This window comes from Monodelphis domestica, chromosome 2, assembly GCF_027887165.1.
Source record: "Monodelphis domestica isolate mMonDom1 chromosome 2, mMonDom1.pri, whole genome shotgun sequence".
In the NCBI taxonomy this organism is placed as follows: domain Eukaryota; kingdom Metazoa; phylum Chordata; class Mammalia; order Didelphimorphia; family Didelphidae; genus Monodelphis; species Monodelphis domestica.
In genome coordinates, this window is record NC_077228.1 from 39,326,360 (window position 1) to 39,346,593 (window position 20,234).

The window sequence follows — 20,234 nt, forward strand, 5'->3', positions numbered from 1 at the left end:
GATAATAATAATAATAATAATCTTTTCAGTATGTGCAATATTCTATCCTGGTTCTACTTAATTAATTCTATACCCTTTCATATAAGTCTTTGCAGGTTTCTTTGAGTTCTCCTGCTTGTCATTTCTTATAGCACAATAGTATTGTTGGGTATCTCTTTCCAATTCCTTGGCACTACAAAAAGAACTGCTCTAAAAATGCCTGTACATAGAGGTTCTTCTCCTTTCCTTTTTTTATCTCTTTGGGATAGAAACCTAGTAATAATATTTGCTGACTCAAAGGGTATGTACTGTTTTAAAGTCTTTTGGACATAGATCCAAATTTCTCTATAGAATGGCTAAATCAGTTCACTACTTCACCCAACAGTGTATTGGGGTCTCCATTTTCCCACAACCCCCACCTCCCAAGTTTTGTCATTTTCTTTTGCTGTCATAATCGCCAATCTGATAGTTGTACCTTAGATTTTTTTAAAATTTGCATTTCTCTAATTAATAGTTATTTAGAAAATTTTTCCTTATGAATATAGATAGCTTTAATTATTTTGTCTGAAGATTGCCTATTCATATCCTTTGACCATTTATCAACTGGGAATTGACTGGTATTCTTATATGTGAGTCATTTCTCTTTGCATTTGATAAATGAGGCTTTTATTAGAGACTTGTAAAAACTTTTTTCACCATTATGAATAGTGTATAATTCTCCAAACTATTTCCTCCTGTTTATTCTTTTCTCTTTCCCTTCATTCTATCCTAAAAAATGTTTAGCTTCTGTGAATTTTAGATTTACTCCACCCTGCTTAGTCTAGAAATCAGGAATGTATACACCCCTACTTAAGGGTTAAGTATGGGGGAGGAAGGTCTATGACCTGCATATACTAGCAAGTGACAAATCAGAGACAACTGGCTGACTCCCTGGGCTGTCCAAAGCCAAGTTTAAGCCACCATTGGTACGTGTAAGACACAGGAAATGACATAAAGAACTGCCTTTATATTTCGTGTCACTTCCTGTGAGAGGGATTTGCCTGTGGAACTTGACTGTGGAGGGGCTCCTGTGTGAGACCTGAGACTGCTTCCCTTAGACAATCACATGGTGAGTGATGAGGCTGACTCCTTTCCCTTGGCTTTCTGGAGTCTCTAGCCTCTAGAGAGACCCCTTGGCTGAGACAAAGGTTGTGACGAGTGCCCTCAAAATTTCCCTGAATTTTCTTTCCTCTTTCTCTATTACCTCCTCAAGTCATTCTTTTAAACATCTATCTCTAACAGTTCAAAACACAGCTGCTAGATCAGGTGAATAAAAAACTTTTTTTTCCTCCTTTCTCCCTAAAATAAATAGAACACAGCCATTTTTAATCTTAGCAACAGGGCCCTGAGGACTTAGCTGGGGAAACTGTTCCCAAATCTCCCTTGCCTTAGGGAATAAACAACCCAATTAGCCAACCTTTGCTGACCTACTAGCTGGACGGGTTGCTCTTAACTAGCTGTGAGGAAAACCTGGAGAAAGGAGCCCTGCTTCTGATCTCTCACAACAAAAAGGGCTAGATCGCCAGAGTAAAGGTAGTCAGCTCAGCAAGTTTTTTTTTTTCTTAAGAGAGAATAATTGTATTAAAGTTTTACTTTCCTTTTTTCAAGCCTCTCTAATTTTTTAAATTTAAATGGGCTTTTCTCAAAGAGGGATGCACGTGGTTCTATCAGTTTTAGCCTGAGGGTGAAGGAGAAACCAGCTTGTGGCCCCTCCCAAACTTAACCTTTAAAAAAAAAAGCTTCAGCCTCAGGCAAAGGGCTTTGTTTTCTGTCTGCCTTCTCACCCAGAAGAGTTAATTGGATTAAGTGTCAAAAAAAGGACCACACCCAAAAGCCTAGTCAAAAGAAAAAAATACAACAAAATAAGGTCCTAGGCAATAGCGCCATCTAATGACAAAAGGCAAAATTACAGGCAACTTAATGATTGACTTTAGGAATAAATGGTTAGTCAGTATTCAATTTACTTAACAACTGGCTTTTCAGCACCATGACCAAATTTAGAAAAGTATTGTTCCTTTTCTCTTTGAATTGGCTTATCCCAGATAACTTATGGCATTGGTTAAGCTCCGCATTGCTCTTGGGTGTGATTTTAATTGTTGGAGGTGGAATGTTGTATCTCTTTTTCTATAAGAGAGACCTGGAAAATACCATACATATGCTAGAGAACCAAATATGACAATTATGTCAGTCTCCCCATGGAAAACGAATTTCCCAGTCAAACTGACTAATTGTTCCTTCTACTATTCAACAATATGTGGAACAAAACACTCAGCTTGAGTTTATAGAGGAAAATTTGGGGGAAATCATGGCTTTTATGAAAAACATTAAAAGGAACTCAATTAACATCCCAGAAGAGGAGTGATTTATCTCTCCACACCTCATCATTATCAGAATCTCTGTCCCACCCTGTTCTACACAATTTGGCTCCTAGTTCTCAAACTGTCCCCTTCCAGACCCAACTTCTGTGCTAGCTGGGAATGAAGGAACTAAAGTTTTGACAGGTAATTAAGAGAGAGGGAACAGCTAAAGAGGAATGCCAATTCTCCCTCCCCCCAGGCAGAGCTGTCTGGATGATTGAGTTAGATCTGACCAGAGCTGAAGGATAAGAGAAAATCCCCTTCAATCTCTTTCTTCTTTAGTTGATTGTATTTGTAATCCCCCTCTAGTACATTTAACATGTTTGAGTTCTGAGTAAAGTAAAAATAGCTATTTATTAGATAAAGGAGTTGGGTATAAATTAGGAAAGAGGAAACAAGAAATCCCTGAGCTATCTCCCTCCTATACATGTCTTCAGGGATTTGAGGCACAAGTCTGGGTCTAAGTTCCAGAGGATCTTAATGTCTTTGTAGGTTCAAGATGATGATATTTCTTGCCACAAAGATATAGCTTTGAATGAGTCTTCTGAAGAATAGGCTATTGTCTTCCCTGAAGGGAAAAAAATCTCTTATCCCACCACTGTAAAACAGATGGTTAGTATGGATCTTTTTCTGCTCAACAAGGGATTTGTAGATTTGTAGCTAAGTAGGCTCAATGAGGATTTTGCTCCTTCCCTCTTCAAGTCAAAGAGAGAAAAGTCAGCAGCTTCTAACTGTTCTACTCCTTTTCTTATCTGGAATGTTCCATTCTCATCACCTGTTGGCAGGCAGTGTTCTATCTCATTTTTTCATGAGATGACCTTACAAAATCCAGGCCTTGCATTCATTTTAGCATTTCTCTCTTCCACGACTACCCCTTTTTCTGATGTACAGACTCAGCCTGACATCTGTACCAAAGTTCAGTACTTACCTTATTAATTAACATTTTATCCTATCTGTCTATGAAATATCCTATTCTAAATATTCCTCCACCCCTCAAAATAATAAATCTTATTCTATCTTAAATATCCTAATCCATCTAAATTGTATGCTAAGATCAGGATTAAAGAAAAGTGGAAGGTAGGAAAGTAATTCAAATACATAGGTATTTTGAACATAGTAAGAATTTCAACAATATAACATTTTTTCTGTAATAATCTAAATCGTCCTATCTCAATGAACAATAACAATTTTTCTAACTATGAACTTTTGAACTTTTTAAACTTCTATGGTAATAACTTTCTTTTAAAAAATTACATCACAAGATATGATATTATTCTATCCCTAGTCTATCTCTAATTCCAAACTTCCCTGAGCTAATCTCTCCCTATGTATTAATAAATTAATATATTCATCTTCCTTAAGCTATGTTAGTATGTTAAACCATTAGTATCATACAAATGGACATTTGCTTTCTGTACAAACTTTATATATGTACAACTATGTTACATTTTTACATGAGTTCTGACTAGAAGAATCTTTGTATCTTCCTGCCAGAAACTCATATAGGTTGATCTTATGTATGATACAACCAAAAATATCAGTCTGAATAAATGTTTTATGTGCTCATTGTATTGATGCACGCATACTTACTCCATCAGTGAATCCTCTTCATGTTTCCTGAAAATCTATGCTTTATTCTTCCTGTTATGATTCTAATGTGCATGTGAATGCATTTCCCTATATGTGAAATTAACATCATGTATGATGAATAATCTTATGTGACCCATTATACCCAGTTTTTTTTTTATTTTAAAGTTTTTTTGTTCTTGGTGTTGATTGATGTAAATACGCTGGTCTGGTGACTTCCTCCGTCCAGCATGCATATTTGCCTGTTGTCTCACCTTGATTGAAGTCCTGTGTTCCCTGATTTTAACATATAGGATTATGCATGTATGTAAGAATATCGTGTGCATGCATGCATGTAAGATTGATTTTTTCATATGTGCATGTAAGAAAAAGTCTTCATGTGTGTATGTAAGTATTCTACTGTGCAAATCTTCATGTATGTGTGTATGCGATGTAGCTTTTTTTGTAATTTGTTGTAAGTATATCAAGTGGTTTTGAGATTTGGAGATATGATTTTTTAGATTTGGACATGTGATTTGAATATATGATTTTGAGATTTCGAAATGGACACTTCCTTCTAGTCTTGATTTAACCTTCAGATGTTGATCTTAGCAAAGATTCCTTATGATATGTGTTAGCAGAGATTTGTCTTATATGTTAGCAGAGATTTGTTTGTGCAGTACTTTATTCTATTCATCGCTCTCATTATTCTCATTTATAGGGACAATTTCAGTTGTTTCTAGGACATTTGGTATTACTTCAGATTCTGATATTTCTTTTGCATTCTCTTCTGTATTTTTCTCTAGATCTTCTATTGTGCTATCAATATTGTGGGCATAATGTTGTTCCACGTGCAAGGCATGATACCATGTTTCTGTAATAAAATTTTTCACGTACACCTTATCTCCTGGCTTGATATTATGTAATGAGAGGTCAAGTGGTACTCTTTGAACTAATAATCCTAACTTTTTTAATTCTTCCAACCTATTTTGTATTTCTACTAGATAGGTGTAAACTTGGCATTCTCCTTTTAACATGGATATATAAGATGGTTTAGCTGATTGTCCATGCCATAACAGTTGTCCATATAGAATTTCAAACTGGGAGATATGCAAGTCTCCTCTAGGTCTAGTTCTAAGGTGGAATAAAGCTAAAGAAGAAACATCTGTCAATTTTAGATGTGTTTGTGCAGTTTTCCTATAGTTGTTTTTAATTCTTTATTCATGCACTCTATCTGCCCTAAACTCTGAGGTCTGTACACATCATTTAGACTACTTTTGATTCCTAAGTTCTTGTATGCTTCTTACAATATCTGCAATGTAAAATGTGATTCCCTGTCAATAACATCAGGAATAACATATCTAGGAATTATTTCCTTCAGTAGCGTTTTCACAACCTCAGCTGTGTTGTTTTTAGCTGGATAAGCCTCTATCCATCTAGTTAAACAATCCATGATTACAAGTGTATATTTGTATCCCTTGTCACTATTGGCATGCTAATATAATCAATCTGTAAACATTGGAAGGGTATATAACTCAACAGACAAAACGGCCTTGATTGAATTTCCTACATATATCACATGCCAGACAAATTCTAATAGCCTTTGTAGATACCCCTGGGGTGATCCAAAATCTCCTTATTACATCCAGCATGGATTGCACTCTGTAATGACCTTTGAAATAAATCATATTACATAGATGTTGATAAAGTTTTTTAGGTAGTATGGGCTTCCCTCCTTTAGCCAGCCATATTCCTTTCACTAATTTGACTCCCAGATGTTTTTGCCATGACTGAATCTTATCCCTGTGGTGTGCTTTGGTAATATCATGCTTTTCTACCAGAGAAAGATTCAGAACACAGTAAGGACCAAAGCTTGCTGCATATCTTGCTGTTATGTCTGCCCTTTGGTTCCCCTGGGATACATTATCCTTGCCAGAAGTGTGTGCTTTGCAATGTATTATAGCTACTTCACTAGGCAAGTCTACTGAAGCTATTAGATGGGATATGAGATCTTTATATACAACTTACTTCCCAGCTGTAGTTATAAAACCTCTGTTCTGCCAATATATGCATTAGCATGCAGGGTTGCAAATGCATAAGCTGAATCGGTGAACACATTCACTCTTTTGCCTTTTGCTAATTTGAGTGCTTACAGGATGTGATATTTAAAATGGTTGAGGTCTTAAACTGTAGTGATTAAAATAGTGGAAGATATAAATTGTGATAGTAAATTTGACCGCAGAAAACAGGTTTCACTACAGTGTCTTGGTTTTAAATCAAATATAAGGTAGTCGCCAGGGAAATATTCCCAATTATTCAAATACCCAAGTCAACTGGGTTTTATAGAGAATTTTAATTAATAATATAATGAGGAATTAGAGAAAGAGAGAAAGAGTAGGAAAGGAATAATTATGAAGGGCCTCAAGCCAATATGGCCTAGACCTGAGTCTTAAGAGAGAGAATCAGTCAGTCAGTCTTTTAACACTCACCACAAGATCTGACTAAACAAGGATTCTAGTGACACCAGGCCAGCTCCATCTCAGCTGACTTCACCAGAGAGCCTTCCAGCCAGAGACTGTTCCAAAGGGCCTCTCTCCAGAGCCTCCAGAGGGACAGAGTCCCCTTAGAGGAGCTCCAGCAAGACCTCCTTAGAGATTGTCCTCCAAGAGCTTCCCTTCTCCAGAGCCTCTCTCAAGAGATTCTTCCCTCATCAGAGATCCTCCAAAAGGAATTCCTCCAAAAGGATATTCTCAAGAGATTCTGCTTTTTCTTATATAGGGGTTTTTCTCCCATGTCACCTCCCCTAAGTCCCTACATCTACCAATCACTGTAGACACTTTCCAAAGGGCTGCCCATCTAAATTCCTGCTAAGTCAACCAATCTCCTCAGTAAGTCTGAATGAGAGAAAACACAGCTGAGTCAATTAATCTCATCAAGAGAAAACTTGCCTGACCCTTTTAAGTACCTAGCATCCCATTGTATCAATTCTAAAAACAAGCCTGGCTCAAAGAACTCCTTGCCTTATTATAAGCATGGGTCCAAGTACTTTCATTGTTTAGCAAGGAGTTTTCTCCCCTAAAGCAGTCTTAAGTACAGTTGGAGTAGAGGTCCTCCCATTTCTGATCCTGGCGAGTTCTCACATCAAAATGGGGAATGTTTGTCAGTAGGGAATTTGTTCCAATTAAGAATTCCCCAATGGGGAAATTTTTAACATTCACAAGTCTGAGAGATTTCAAGATTTACAAGGAGAGCTTTTAATTCGGCATCCTGGGCACTGACATGACCAGGCAATGAAGCATGCCATAGTGTCTTATCATTAGTCACTACTGCTGCACCTGTGACCCTTTGTCCTTTAAAGATGTATGAGGATCCATCTGTGTATAACTCCATCACTGGGTCATAAGAGGTATATCTTTTAGATCTTCCCTTGGTTTGTATACCATTTCTATAACTTGGGTACAGTCATGTAGTGGTTCTTCTCCTAAAGGCAAATCAGGAATCATAGTTGCTAGCTTTAGAGGTACACATCTGTGAATGGTCAGATTATCATTTCCTAGCAAAATGATTTCATACTGAGATAGCCTAGCAGATGTGAATGCATGCATATTCTGTGACCTTAAGAGTTTTTCAATTTGGTGAGCAGAATATACATGTAGCTTGCATCCCAGTACTATGTCATTTGCCTTTTTCACCATGAGGGCAACTGCAGCAATACTCTTCAAGCAATGTACCGTTCCCTGTGCCACCTTATCTAGGATTCCCTGTGCCACCTTATCTAGGATTGTACTGTGGAATGCTACAAGTCTTAGATTAAGTCCAAGATACTGTTCCAACACCCCTGAAGCTATGCCCTGAGCTTCATGAACATACTAGTGTACCTCCTTGTCATAATTTGATATCCCTAATGCTGGGGCTATTAGAATTACCTGTTTGAACTTTGACAAAGTATGAATATGTTCTTTTGTTAATTGCAATGGTTCTTCTACTTCATTCTTTGTCAAGTCTGTTAAGCATTTAGATATATGGGAATACCCTATGACATTGCTGAGAGAAACCTACAATTACAAGGAATGCCCTTAGTTGTTGCTTTGTCCTTGGGATTGCTAGCTTTTAGATATCAGCAATCCTTTTGCTAGAGATTTTCCTGGTGCCCTTTTCCAGGATAAACCCCAAGTATTCTACTCACAGGGGTACCCACTGAAGCTTCTTTCTAGAGACCTCATGTTCTCTCTTATAAAGTTCTATCAGAAGCCTTTTTGAATCTTTCAAGCATGTCTTTGGATCAAGTGATGCCAGTAATAGATCGTAGACATAATGTATCAATTTGCTCTGCTTGAATTTGATTGTTTCTAGGTCTGTCTTAAGCAATTGGCAAAAAAAGGACACACTTTCACAGCAGCCCTGAACTAAAGTCCAGCAGAGCTTATTTTGTCCCCACAAGAATGCAAAAATGTTCTGGGAGTCAGGGTGTAATGGAATTGTAAACTAGGAGTTGCTATCACGGTGTACCACTGGGCATTGGGTGGAATTTCTGTAATAATATCATTTGGTGACAGTGTTATAATGTGTGTCTTCTTTATTAAAGTTTTTTGCTGCCCTAAGATCCTCCACAACTCTCCAGCATTCTGTTTGTTCTTCTTAATGGCTAATATTGGACTGTTAAATTCTGACTTTTGGTCCGAAATCAGGGGTTGTGGATTCGAATCCCATCTGGGGTGCCAAAACGGTGCTAGTGGGGAATCAAGGAACAAAAATTTTGACAGGTAATTGAGAGAGAGGGAACAAATAAAGAGGAACACCAATTCTCCCCAGTTTATTTGCACAAATTTTGAGCCAAGACACAGATAATGTAAAATTTTAAAAAAAGCAAAAGCAGAGTCAACCTTATCACTCACCACTTATAACCATCATCCCCCAATTTTCCCCCCTTTCAATCACCATCTCCTTTCTTTCCCTCCTACTTTCCTTTAGAGCAAGAGATTTCTGTTCTATACACAATTGATTATATATGTTTTTTCTCTCTTTGAACCAATTCCAATGGGAGTAAGGTTTAAGCATTCTCCTACCCACCTCCCCATCTTCCACTCCACTGTGCTCTTTCATAAAATTTATAGGCAATGATCTACCCCATTTTATTTCTCCCTTTCCCTTAACCCAATGCACTCCTCTTTCTCACCCTTTAATTTTTTTTTCTTAGCTACTGTGAGATTTAAAATGGTTGAGGTCTTAAACTGTAGTGATTAAAATAGAGGAAGATATAAATTGTGATAGATATAAGAGAGGGTGAGTAAATTTGACCACAGAAATATGTTTCACTACAGTGTCTTGGGTTTTAAATCAAATATAAGGTGGTCACCAGGGAAATATTCCAAATTATTAAAATACCCAAGTCAATTGGGTTTTATAGAGATTTTAATTAACAATACAGTGAGTAATCAAAGAAAGAGAGAGAGAGTAAGAAAGGAATAAGTATGAAGGGCCTCAAGCCAATATGGCCTAGACCTGAGTCTTAAAAGAGAGATCAGTCAGTTTTTTATAACTCACCATAAGATCTGTCTAAGTAAGGATTTCTAATGACACCAGGCCAGCAGCATCTCAGCTGCTTTCACCAGCTCCCTCCTCCATCTGAATGTTTCAGAATCAGTCTCCTCAGAATGAGTCTCTCCAATCTGAATGTTTCAGAATGACCTCTCCAGCTCTTCCCTGAGCTCTTATTTTTAAGGGCAAAATCTTCTCTGTCACCTCCCCTAAGTCCTTACATCTACCAATCACTGTAGATGTTTCTAAAGGACCACCCATTTTGAATTCACAGCTGAGTAGTTTTAATCTCTTTAGTAAGTCAGGAAAAAAAATGCTGCTGTGTTGACAAATTTTATTAGAAAAAAACTTCTGAATAAGTTATCACCCTTTTAGGTTTAAGTAGTTTACAAGTTGCCCCACCTTTATTGGTACTTAGTATCCCATTGTATCAATTCTAAAACAGTCATGACTCAAAGAACTTCCTGTCCCTTCCATAAGCATGGATCAAAGTACTTTTCATTGTTCTCAAGGAGCTCTCTGTCCTAAAGCAGTCCTAAGTAGGGTGGAGTAGGGATATTCCCAAGGCAAGGAGCCCCCACACTCAAGTAGAGTTCTCACCATCTGCTAGGGAATTTTTTTAAGTAGAAGATTCCCCAATGGGGGAAACCCCTAACATTCATAAGTCTGAGAAATTTTGGGGTTTACACTACATCCTATCATATCTAACCCATACACTTGCTCTCAGTCTGCAGAATGAGAACAACATTTTCCACTGCCCTCCAGAGGTTATTTAAAAGAAGGTTCTCTGTAAAAATACAAGCACTCTACCAAGTTGAGTTTTTGTATTCATATTACTCTTTCTTTTCCTATGTTAGCCAGATGCTCTCCCTTACCTAGTCACTTTGATACCCTCTCCCCTTGCCTAGTTGTGCCTTATTCTCCCCCTACCTGTTATGGTCAGACAGTGCTTCATAATCTTTTTATTTAAAGCAGGTCGGTTTTTACATTTCTTTCTCCAATCTCTTCTGGAGCCTTTCTTCCAGGAACTCTTGGCCTCTCTCCTCCCAGATTCTCTAGGCTTCCTTGGGAGACAGTCTCTATAAGATTTCAAATCCAACTCATTATCTCTTCTTAAACAACCTGTATCCTTCCCTGAAGCCTCCCTATCTTGTAATGCTTTTCACCAAAGTTCCATTCCCAGATGCACAATCTCAATTTGGAATATAGTCTTCATTTAAAAAAATACTTTTTTCCCTTCATCATGGCTCTGGCCATATTTTCATCTCTCGCAGGTAATACCCCTTCCCCTGACACACATATCCCATAACTCTCAAACTATCCCAACTCCTCTTCCTCACAATCCAACCACACTAGATAGAACTGCTTATCAGTCCAACCACTGTGCATTCCGATTCACTCAGCGGCCCAGGGTTCCCCCAATCCGCAAATCCGGGGTCAAGGCCGGGTCCTCCCCATTAGTTCCCAGGGCGCACTCCTCCATCCGCCCGGTCTTTCTCCAGCACACACCTCTACTCCTCCCTCTGCCCCTTCCCTGATCCCCCCCCCCCCCCAAGACCCTTCCTCCTCAGACTAGGCTGTACCCTTTCCTGCCCTCCATAGATCATAACTATTCTCCCTTCCAAGGCAATTCTACCTCAGGATCTTATTCCTCCCCCACAATCTGTCCAAACCTCGATTATCAGGCAGATACAGCAATGACTAAATGTTTGCTCTTTTGGGCATTGCGCTGAGCCCCCAGGATACAGAGGAAGCAAAAATTGAGTCCCTGGCCTCGAGGAGTCCATGCAAAACACGATGTGCAACCAATATATAGAAAGCATAAACTAGGGAAAATCACCCCCCAGGGAGGCACTAAAATAAAAGACGGACTGGGAAAATGTTCCTGGAAAAGACAGGGAAGCCAGAGAAGGGAGAACCTTGCAGGCAAAGGAGCGCAACCAGGTTAAATGTCCAGAGCCTGGAGATGGAGGGTCTTCTGGAGATGGAGGGTCTTCTACAAAGAACGAACAGGAGAGCAAGGGAGGAGGGGGAAAAGACGGAGGGGTGCGGGGCTAGGGGGTTGGTCTTGAAAGTATTTGGACACCAGGTAGATGATTCTATATTGAATCTGCGAAGTCACCCTGGCTCGCAACTCTGTAATATTCAGATTAAAGCCTCAGACCCCACCCCCAAGTGCGCCTACTCCCACAAGCACGCCCCGCCAGGGGACCCTTCTATTGGCCCCTTCTCTTTTCAGACCCCGCCCCTTCCGTCTCAAACTATTCCTTCCCTCGATCTCATCTTCCCTTAGGCTCCTCCCCCTTCTGAGATTGTGTCCGTCCATTCGTTCTTCCCACACTAGGTCCCGCCCCCTCCTCCTCCCTTCTTCTGATTGGCCCCTCCCTCTCCTCGAGTCCTATCTTCCCAGTTCTTCAAGGTACATCGAGCCCCTCCTTCCCTCCCGAGACTCCTCCTCCCAAAGTAGGCCACGCCCCCTCCCCTGACCCACCTCCCCACACTTGGGTTTACTCCTCCTTAGACCCCAGCGCTGGAAGCCTTATAGGTGAGTCCCGGGTGATAGGAAGTGAAGAACGACCCCGGAAGAGGTGTCATAGATGACCTGGGCCTGGGGTGGGGACCAGACCCCTTGACCTCCTTCGGCTGCTGGGCGCGCGCTCGGGCCCCGCTCTCACGCCTCTCGCCGAGCCTGGGCTGCTTAGCGCGCTGACAGCTCACTCAGATCTTTACTGCGACCTTCAGGATAGGGGGCCCTGGGTCCAAGGTGTGTGAGGATCCAGGGCCTATCGAGGGAGGGAGCCGAGGTCAAGTGCAGTCCGCCTCAGTTTCCTTCCACGCTCCCCTGCCCCAACCCACGCTGCCTAGGACAGGATCGATTCGAATCGCCTTCGAGCAGACGGAGACGGTTTGGGGGAGGAGGGGGCTGGAGTCCCCTATAGAGCAAGCCGGAGGAAGCCTCAGGTCACCTCAGGGTGCTCCCCGGAGCTGCCCTCCGTCCACCCGTGCCATTTCAGGAGAACAGTCATGGATGGGGCTTCCGCAGCGCTGGTTTCCTAGAAGGAACCTTGAGAGGGAACTGTCGCCAGAGTCCAGAGACCCAGAGGGGCCAATCCACACCCACCCTGTTTCCAGGCTCCTGCCCACCTCCCATGTGCCTGTGGGAACCCAGTTGGAGGACTCCAATTTACCCCCTCTAGATTAAAGGGTAATTCAGGGGTGCTTCAAATGTGACCCTGGGCAAGTCTCATAACCGTTGCCTAGCCCTTACACAATACAGATTCTAAGACAAAGTAAGGGTTATTTTTTTTAAGTCATTTTAGAAATGGTTTGCAAAATAAACTAAAATACAATACAATATTGATCATGTTAATTCGTAGTGCCATTTGGAGGGGTCTTTTGTGAGTTTGACCCCACTGGACAACCCTTTAAAAATTACAAATTGCTGAGAAGATGCCAAGCTGTCTAAGAGCCATGGGCCTGGAGTCAGGAAGACTTAGATTCTAATGTGGCCTGACACTTACTAGGTTAGGACCCTGAGTAAATCACTTAATCCTATTTGCCTCAATCTTCTGCAGAAGGAAATGGGAAATCGCTTCAGCTTCTTTGCCAAGAAAACCCCCATATGGGGTCAGGAAAAGGTTCTAGACACTGAGCATACAAAAAAGATGTTCTCTACCATCAGGAAGCCTAGTGTCGATTCTCCTGTGGGCATAAGGAGTACACAGTTAATAAGTAAATACACGGTATATAGGAAAGCAAATTTGAAGAGTGAGAGAAACCAGCAAATGATTCAGATGTAAATCCTTACCTTTGAGGCTTAGTATTTATCCAATTCCTGGGCAGCTAGGTGGCACAGTGGATAGAGGACTGAGCCTGGATTCAAGAAGACTCATCTTTCTGAGTTCAATCCCAGCCTCAAACACTTACTAGCTGTGTGACCTGGGGTAAGTCACTTATCCCTTTTTGCCTCAGTTTCCTCATCTGTAAAATGAGCTATAGAAGGAAATGGCAAACCACTCCAGTATATCTGTTGAGTAAACCCCAAACGGGGGTCACAAAGAGTTGAACAGAACTGAAATAAGTGGACAAAATAAACTAAGTGAATGTTAGTTTTGCTATGCCAAACTGATGAAACTGCAGGAAGAATGCCTGATTTGGAGTCAGACTGGCCCTACTCTATCAATGACTGTAGGAAAGTCACTTCACCTCCCTGGGGCCCAATTTGCTCATTTGTTTTTTGTTTTTAATTTTTTCAAATCCTTACCTTCCATCTTAGAATCTGTATATTGGTTCCAAGATAGAAAAATGGTAAGGACTGGGCAGTGGGGGTTAAGTGACTTGCCCAAGGTCATACAGCTGGGAAGTATCTGAGACCAGATCCCAATTTGCTCATTTGTAATAACTTTTTGTTAGCCGACCTCTAAGGGCCATTCCAACTCTAAATCTATGATACTTTGTCTACCTATTTTCCCTTCCCAAACTTCCTAGTTTGATTTCTCTAATTATATTTATATTTTGTTATATCCACTCACTTTGTCTAATTCCCCACTGCCTGTGGCTTTATGCATTTTACCTAATAGATGCTTCTTTCTCAAGCTCCTTTGCAGGATCATAAGTGCCTGATCTAACTCCAGTTGGACCCCAGCCCTCTATTGGTCATCTCTCTCTATAGCCTCTCAGTGGCCTCATCAGTTTCCATGAGTAGACTTATCACAGATGGCTCCTAGTTCTATATATTCCTAATTTCTTTCCTAGTTTCCATACAACCAACAAAATTCCCTTTTGGACATTCCCCATCAGGCATCCAAAGATATCTCAAATTTAACATGTTTGAAACTGCCAAATCTTATATTCTTCCTAATATTCTGTCCTGTTGGAGGGCACCACCATCCTTTTGGTCACACTGGTTCATAATCATTATCTTCCATTACCCAAATTCCCAGCCTTAACCCTTCATTTTCTTTCATCTCCCATGTCCAATGAGTTGCCATAATGGGTCAGTTCTTCTTCTACACAATTTCTTACATAAGCCTTGCATCATTTTGACTCTTAAAGCACCAGGTGATATAGGAATAAATATAATATATTTACATATTATATTTATACATATTTAAATATAATTATAAATAACTCCAAATATTATATTTCATAAGATTTATTAATAATCATTTGAAGTAGAAGAAATAAAAGAACAAAATACAAAACTTCAGTATGACCGTGTGTGAAAAATTCTCCTGCCTGGCACTCACCCAACTTTCCTAGCCGCCATCAGGGGAAAAGAAAGCGAGGGGCAGCGCTACGTAAAACTTATATCCTCCCTACATTAGCACATAAGGTGAGAAGGGACATGGGAAAGGGAGTTCTGGGGTTCAAAATTCTAATTACACAGTGGTTTTCTGAAGGCTATCTAGTCAATCCTCTTTTTTCTATTTGGTTCTGGGCCTCCAAACAAAGCATCTGTCCCATATATGTGTAACATTGGCTCTATTTGGCCATCTTCCCAACCGCACATCATAATCTGAACAAAGAGACCTTTTATCCATTTGATTTTACCTTGGTATATATGGTTGATGGTACTCTTTTTGAGTGTCTATGCATTATGCAGCTAGATAGCACAGGGGATAGAACTCTGGGCTTGGAGTCTGGAAAACCCAAGTTCACATCCAGCTTCAAACCAGTTGTGTGTTCAATCTTAAGATAGGGATGGGAGAAGCATTGTTGGGGAAAAGCATGGAAGGCTGTTTTTTATCCCACCAAATCTCCTGGGTTTCCGTATTTATTCAGTCATGTGATTATAGAAGAACAAGAAGGGGCTGCAGAGGACATCCAGGCCTCCTCCTTCATTGAGGAATCTGAAGCCCGATAAGGTCACATGAATTGTTCCTGTCCCAGAGATCTCTTTCTCATCTCCTCATCCTTCTTCCACATGCTTCTCAGTTTGCTTTATGTCATTGTCCTTGATGAATTTGATATAAATGATGCTGCTGCCAGGCCACCCCAGCACACACATAGGAAACACCTTGTGTATATGGCAGCCTCCACATGCAGGGGCCAGATTTGGCCCTCTCCTCTGACTTCAAATCCAGGGTCTGCCCTCAGGGGACATTGAGATATCTGCAGAAGCTCCCCTGTGTTGTGGTATAGGATGCCCCTGAGCTGCGGGTGGGCAAACTCCTGAAGATTCTAGACTGGGGCTAATGTAGGCTGCTGGCCTGTTGCAGATGCTTCTGACTCGTCTCCTTTCACCATGATACCATCTCTTCCACTGTTCTAGAATGTTCTTCTTTCCAGAGTAACTTTAAAATGATGTCACCTTTACTGTGGACACATTTTCTGTGTACTTGGTCTTGATTTGGATGATCTTTCCACATCCTTAGGAAGCACTGATGGTTCCACTGTCATTGATAGCTAGATGGACAGAGCTGAACCTGGAATGGGGAAGACCCAAGTACAAATCCAGCTTCTGAGCTAGTCATTCTCTGCCTCTGTTTCCCCAAGTGTAAAATGATTATAATAACATCATCTACCTCCTATCGTTATTGTGAAGACCAAACAAGGCAACATTTGTAAAGCCCTTAGTGCAAGTGCCTGCAAAATACTAGGCGCTGTGTGAATGCTCACTCTCAACATTATTATTACTATTACTGATGTGAATGAAAATATGTCGTTACGTAAACACTAGCACATCTGAACCATTGCATTTTCTGTGGCTTCTTGGGGCCCCACGCCAGTTTTTTGCCAGCCTTTTTTTTTTAGCTCCACTGCTTTTTGTTTGTTTGTTTGTTTTATGAAGTTATGCTGTTGGTCATCTTCCCTCGTCCTCTGCTCAGTGGTTTGCGGATAAACTTCTACTGTGACTACTATTGTCTTTAGCTGCCCCTTGACCTCCCTGGCACAGTCTTTCACTGTTCCCTGCCTAAAGTCATCCTGGCAGCTCTTTTGCATCATTTAAATCTCTATGAAGTGAAAGCTATCCAGTTAATATAAATCATTTTTATTATGTGCCCTAATGTGAGGCACCAGTTCTTAGAGAGTGTAACCCACAGGAAACATTTAACAATGTCATGTTATCTGGGAGTTTCTACTTTTTTCCCTCCTAAAGTGCTGATCAGTCATATCTGACAGTTTTTCGCCACTTCATTTTCTTCCTTTATTATGATAACCCTACCTCTGGTGAAAGTATAACTAGTATTTGCCTGGCAGGAGTGATTCTAGGAACCCAAAGGTAGTTTTCCCAGGGTGAGGTTTATCCATTGCACTCAAGATGGGCTGACCCCCTGTGATTTCCCCAAGAGTAGGAAATTCAACTGCATAATTTGTGCTAGTAAGCAACTGCATTTGTGGCCATCTCTGGAAAGGAAGGAAAGAAGGAAGGAAGAAGCATGGCATTTGTTGTTCTTTGAAATGGAAGCATTAGATAACAGGCACCCAAGTGACACAGTGAAGAGAGAGTGTTGGCATGAAGTCAGGAACTCATCTTCCTTCCTCATCTGGCCTCAGTTAGTAGATATGTGACCCTGGGCAACTTATTTCAACCTGTTTGCCTCTGTTTCTTCAGCTGTAGGCGAGTTGGAGAAGAAAATGACAAGCCACTCCAGGATCTTTGCCAATAGAACCTCAAATGGGATCACAAAGAGTCATAAGTGATTGAAAAATGACCAAATGAACAACAAAAAAACAAGGATGGAGTTTAGGACCCAAAGTCAGGAAGATCCCAAACATAACCTCAGATACTTGCCAGCTATGTGACCCTGGGTAAGACACTTAACTACTGTCTACCTTGGTTTCTCATCTGTAAAATGGGGATAGCCATAGCACCTACCTCTCAAACTGTGAGAATCATATGAGAATCTGTGAAGCCTTTTGGAAACTTTAAAGTTATCTATAAATGCTAGCTGTTATTATTTTTAAATATTATTTTAAGTCTTTCTTTTGTCAAAACTATTTTAAAATATGTTAAATAACAGAATACTTAGCCTGTACTATATATTGACTCTTGATTTTCTGTTGGAGAGCCTGTATATGTACAACAATAAGAAAAATACTCCATCTAAAATAATGGTAAAATAGTAATAGCACCTAGCAAAAATTCCCCTGTCCTCTGATTTATTGGCCATGACTAACAACAATAACATTAGTAATGTGACACTTCAAAGGTTTGCAAAGGACTTACAAATACTATTTTCACATGGCCCTGAGAGGTAGCACCAAGGCTGGCAGAGAGGTTGTATGCTTTGTCCAAGGTCACACAGCTCATGTTTCTGAGGAAGGAACCAATCCCGGTCCTCTGAGTTCAGGGCAATGCTCTTTCCCCTGGCTACCCTAGCATAGTCTGTGCAAAGAGTTTAAAGGAGAAACCAAGGGGAAAAAAAGAATCTGAAGCCACAAAGGGGAATTTGAACCTGTGCCAGGGAGTGAAGGGGAAGAAGTAGGGGATTTAGAAAAAGGAACAAACAGTCTGGCAACCTTTTCAGAAGAGACACTACATAGAACTGCTCAGTTGTTTGTTTTTTAAACCTTTACCTTCCCTCTTGGAGTCAATATTGTATATTGACTCCAAGGCAGAAGAGTGGTAAGGGCTAGACCATGGGGGTGAAGTGACTTGCCCAGGGTCACACAGCTGGGAAGTGTCCGAGGCCAGATTTGAACCTAGGACCTCCCATCTCTAGGCCTGGTTCTCAATCCACTGAGCCACCCAGCTGCCCCTACTTTCTTTTCTTTATTCCTGACCATGTTCCCTTTTCAGGCTCTGCTTCCAGATCATGTCTCACAGCATCTTCAGACCTGGGCTCTGTCCTCCACCTCTGAGGCTGCCCATGGCCTCAGCCCAACTCTGTTTCTCCCTAATTAGGACCAACAAGCCTTTGTCAGGATTCCTACTTCCTCACATGAAGCCTTCTATGTGGGGAGGTCAAAGAAGAGGTCAGGGCAGGGCCGGTCCTCTCTCTTCCGCTTTGTTCCTCGTGGCTCAGCAGGTGCTTTACACAGAACAAACCAGGCACTGCAGGAGAGTTCCTGGAAGTGTCTCAACATGGAGGAGAGCCATTTGTGTTGTCCCTGTAGGGCCGAGGCCCTCCTTCAGCAAGGTGGCTGCTGAGGACTCCCACTGCCTCTGACTCAAGAAAGAAAAGCAAGGCATGAGCTGGCCCAGCACATGAGAGCCAGGCCCGGAGACAGGAAGTCCTGGGTTCAAAATTGGCCTCGGACACTTCCCAACCATGGGCAAGTAACTTAACCCCCTGCCTCTCTACACTGCTCTTCTGCCTTGGTACCAACACTTAGTGTTGATTCCGAGACAGAAGGTCAGGGGTTAAAAAAGAGAAAAAAAGAATCAAGGTTCTCTACTCAGGTACACTCCTGTGGCCAAATGATTGTTTCTGTTCATCTCACTAGGGAAGGATTTTCCTAGGGTTCAAAGCACATGGAGTTCAGAATAAAGTCTTAATCCTAGTCCTGCTGTTCAGCTCAGCCAAATGTGCCCCTCCACTGAGGAATGAGGTTCTCACCTCCAGCCATCACAGGCTCCCTTTCTTTTTTTTTTTTAAACCCCTACCTTCAGTCTTGGAGTCAATACTGTGTGCTGGCTCCAAGGCAGAAGAGTGGTAAGGGCGAGGCAATGGGGGTCAAGTGACTTCCTCAGGGTCACACTGCTGGGAAGTGTCTGAGGCCACATTTGAACCTAGGTCCTGTCTCTAGGGCTAGCTCTCAATCCACTGAGCTACCCAGCTGCCCCCCCCCCCCCGCCCCCACCAGGCTCCCTTTCTTAAAAGAGGCTGGTTCAGTGTTAGACTACTGAGCAGGGAATGAGAAAGCCTGAGTTCAAAACAGCCTCTCACACATACCCATCTGTGTGACCTTGGGCAAGTCACTTAACTTCGGTTTGCCTTAATCCCCTGGAGAAGGAAATGGCAAACCACTCCAGCATCTTTGCCAAGAAAACCCCACAGTATAGTCTGGAGGAGTCATGAAGCTTCGGACACGACTGAAGGACGAAACAACTACAAAATTCCTTAAAAGAAATCTTGGGAATGAAGTGTGGATCCCAAGATAAGTAGGTCCCATCCTTAGTCAATGCTTTATCACCAGACAAGTCCGCAGGATAGAAGAGACTTCCCTGTAAAGCAGGCTGTCCAGAAACCCCTGAATCACTACCCATTTCCTCACTTCTACAGGTTTTTCACTCTGGTTTCCTTCAGACAAAAGAAATTTTAGGAAAATGACTCCTGCCCAAAGAGGAGAATACGGGCCCGCTGAGGAGACAAACAAAGAAATTTTACTTTCTGTTTGCCCCACACCTGTCCCAGGGGCTCAGAATGATTCTTATTTATCCCATGTGTGACACCAGATTGTCAGAAAATTCTCTCACTCAAGAAGAAAGACTCAGCCTCTCCCTGGGAGCCCAGTGACTGAGGTTCAAATAGAGAAGGCTGAACCAAAGAGATCTATTGGCATTGCAAGGAGATTGCAGACTGGAGTCTCAACTTCCAAGAGAACACAGATGGGGTTTTATCACATTTGGGGCCTATTTTGAGTCCCAGTTTAGCACCATTCTATAGGGCCTGTCACCGGAGAGGGAAGAATAGAGAAAGGAGGAATCATCCAAGAGGTAAGAGGGAACTTGAGGAATATTTGTCCTTCACCCAGCAGAATCTCTAACTCTAAGACATTGCCCATTGAAGGGCAGAAGTCAAAGGGAAGTATTCAGATACTTCTACAATTGTGAGAGAAGGTATTTGAGACAAAACTATACAAGCC

The 20,234-nt window shown here is 41.5% G+C and overlaps 1 protein-coding gene and 1 non-coding gene across 4 annotated transcripts in view; both read left to right on the forward strand.

Moving 5' to 3' along the window:
- Positions 1 to 986: 986 nt before the first annotated feature.
- Positions 987 to 20,234, forward strand: part of KYAT3 (kynurenine aminotransferase 3) — a 59,118-nt gene continuing 39,870 nt past the window's right edge. The window contains exon 1 of one of the 3 annotated variants that reach the window (XM_056815381.1): positions 987 to 1,087. The gene's annotated coding sequence lies outside the window, so the exon portion shown is untranslated. Of the gene's footprint in view, positions 1,088 to 11,882; positions 12,025 to 13,404; positions 13,424 to 20,234 lie in introns of those variants that run through there. The other 2 variants (XM_001377876.3, XM_056815382.1) reach the window with 2 other exon arrangements.
- On the forward strand, positions 16,668 to 16,833 carry LOC130457608 (U1 spliceosomal RNA). The gene has a single exon (XR_008916913.1). It is a non-coding gene; the product is annotated as a U1 spliceosomal RNA (small nuclear RNA).